Here is a 3462-nt window from a genome sequence, read left to right as displayed (position 1 = left end):
CAAAGGCCAATATTTTAAATTTTAAAGTGGATATTTTTTGAACTTTGACTCAAAATTCAAAACAACATAATGAAGAAAAACAATACCCTTCTTTATAGTATTTTCTCCATGATTTTATACGAAATAAATATGAATTAAATAAATCAATTATATTTGGATGAACCTGAGATACATCACCCTTATAAACCTAAATAATAAATTATACAATAAGTTTGCTATTTTTTTTACACATTGAACCAAGAATTAAACACCATAAAAATGAAAGAATAAATCTGAATTGAACTTCAAAAGCAGTTTTCATTAAAAAAAAATCTAATAAAATCCAGATCTAGAATCCCAGATTTTCCAACAAACGAAACCAACAGAAGAAAATAAATTAAGAACAAAGAGATTTATTAGAAGCTTAAAAAAAATTATTATCATCTCATCACCATCACACTTAAGTTCAGAGATAAATAAAGATTAAAAAAAAAATCTTTGGAGAATAGGAGAGATTTAAAGCACATAGCTTAAAAAAACTACCATATCATCACAAATAACACCCAAATTCACAAGAATCAAAAAAGAAAAAAATAACTAAATCAAACTTTTAAACTTGAAGGAGTCGACGGAACATAGCCATGCTAGCATTGATTCCCGAAGGTATGATGATCGGCCCCATCACAGTCCGAGGGTTGATAACCACCACATCCAACCCATTATTTCTCACAAACTCCAACGCCACTTTCTTCTCCGAAATCGTCTTCAAAGCCGGCTACCATATCTACACCACCAAATCAATTAATTATTAAAAAAACTAAATAAAAAAAAACAAAATCAACCAAAGAAAATTAAATACATAGACAAATGCCATGGTAGTGAGCATGGCTAGCATAAAGGAGGATATCAGTGGTCGCAAGGTTAGGGTTTGTTGTTGTTGCTCGTCACCCCTCGCTCCAGAAGACCTCTCTTGAGAATGAAGATGGATCGAGAAGGCTAGGGTTAGGGTTTGTTGTTGTTGGTGTTGCAACGCCGGTGCTGCAATTGTGACCGTGTCGACGCTGTTCAGAAGTATGATTGGAGATCGACATCTAAGGGCGGTGGCGGCATAGTCTTCGACATGGAATTTTTGAGAGAGAGATAGAGATGAAGAAGAGGGTTTGGAGATTGGAGACAAAGTAGAAGACACAAAGCACTTAAGTTGTTTGGATGGGCTTATTTTAAACCCAAAAGTGTTTTTTTATAAGTTAAGCACTTCTGGGTTTTAAAAAACATGTTTGTTTGGGATTTTGGGCACAAGCAAAAGCTGTGAAAAAAATTGAAATTCAGCTTTTTTTCATAAGCCGGCCACCAGGTGCTTCTCAGAAAAGCACTTCTGAGAAGCTATTTTTGGGGGTGTAAAATTACGAAATTAGCTTTGACAAATAAATAATTCCCTCATTATTTCTCTCTCTCTCTCAACATTAAGTCTCATCCAAATTAATCGAATATATGTGAATATGTGGGATGGTTAGAGCTTGAGTGATATGCTAGTTTCTTTTTTTCTTTTACTTTTTATTTTTTATTTATATTTCATAAAGTGCAGCGAATAACATGAAAAACCAGAAACTGCAGCGAATAACCGGAAACTATTATGAATAACCTAAAACTGCAGTGAATAACCGGAAACTACAGCCTATTTTAGTAATTTGCCATCTCCAAAAGTGCTTTTACAATTCTACATCCAAACAACTTCACACATATAAAAGTTTTCTGCATTAACATATCCAAACATAAAATACAGAAAAACACTTAACTTACTCTGAAAAGCACTTTTTTTAAAAAAAATACTTCTACAAAACTTAAAAAAAACACTTATATTAAAAGCCAATCCAAATAAGGCCTGCATAACACCACAACTTCTTTTGAAAATGCAACACTATTTGGAGATTGGAGAAAAAGTAGGAGATACAAAGCACTTAAGATGATTCTTCAAAACATCACAACTTCTTTTTAGAATGCATCACGTGCCAATCAATAAGAACATTAGTTGATGAAATTAATATAGAATATAGATAATAATAATACAATCCCACACCCAATAGTTTCTAATCCATTGGTGATAAAATTGTAAAATCTCAAGAAATGTGCAAACATAGGAATATACTGTATGTTTTATTTAAAAATTTTGTGATAATAGAGAACATAAAATTCGTGTTTTATTTATTTTTTTAAAAATAATAATAATAGAGAACATATTTAAAATGTTACACTTTATCTGGACAATGATACAATACTAGATTTATACCACTGCAAACCAGAATACAAAACTTGGCCGACAGCAGTTTATATTCATACATCTTCTAAATATAACAACATATTGACTTACAAATAAAGCATGTCATACAAAGGGACATACCTTAATAGGATTAATTTTTTGAGTGGTCACTCAACTATAATTTTTGTTCAAATTGGGCACTCAACTTTAATTTGAATCAAATTGATAACTTTAATTTAATTTGATTTCACCGGCCAGCCACCCATGCGTTTCCCGGCCCCTAATGCTGATGTGGCTGCCGGAGAAGCCCAGTCAACAACTTAATTACACATCATTTAGCATAAGTGGCATGTCCACATGGACAAAATTTGCCATGTGGACAATGAACCCTCCACATCGGTCACCCTCCATGTAACCATTGTTCCATGTCAGCCAGCATCCACATCGGTTACAGACAGTGTCATTGACACGAGAGACAGACAAAGGTGAGAAGGTTGATGCCCTAGGTGATTTGGGTTTCCTCACCAAATCTCGAGAAGAGGAAGACGAGGCAGGAGTTTCACGGCCAAGCAATTGGAAGTGATGGCTGTTAACTGGGAGAGACGAGCAGCAAATGAGGAACCACCCGAGTACTGTAAGACAATCTTTGGAAACCCTAACTCTCAGTTGTAGGTTTTTGTTTCTTTTTGCCATATTATTGTAAGGATGATGTCTTTGTTCTGCATTTGAAGTAGGAGTACCGTTGTTTTTCTGCATTTGAAGTATAGAGTATTGTATTGCTATTGTTATGCATTTTAAGTAAACAGTTATGTCTTTTAAAGAGGGACCACCAGAGTTTTGGTCCCCCAACATGATGATTGTCTCTTTGTATGTGGTCCACAACATGTGGTAACTAATTAATTCTATACTTATGAGTATGAATATTTTGTTGTGCTCCTTGTAAGCAACATGTGGCAAGCAAGATGATTGTCTCCTTGTAATATCAATAATTTAAATATAGAGCATAAAAATCTTGGGTATAATAAAGAAAATTGATTATGGTTGGAGCTAGTCATAAATTGTGAACATCAAACCTTGTATTCAATAGCCCTTTAATGGTTAGATTTTTTATGATTCTAGTTTCATCCATGGGCTTAGGGAATTCATTCAAATGTAGTTCTACAGGACCAAAGTTCAGCTATGATCCTCATGGATTAAATGAATAACAATCATTAGCAAGGGATAAG

Source organism: Dioscorea cayenensis, chromosome 8 (assembly GCF_009730915.1).
Source record: "Dioscorea cayenensis subsp. rotundata cultivar TDr96_F1 chromosome 8, TDr96_F1_v2_PseudoChromosome.rev07_lg8_w22 25.fasta, whole genome shotgun sequence".
In the NCBI taxonomy this organism is placed as follows: Eukaryota; Viridiplantae; Streptophyta; class Magnoliopsida; order Dioscoreales; family Dioscoreaceae; genus Dioscorea; species Dioscorea cayenensis.
Note: the sequence above shows the minus strand (reverse complement) of the source record.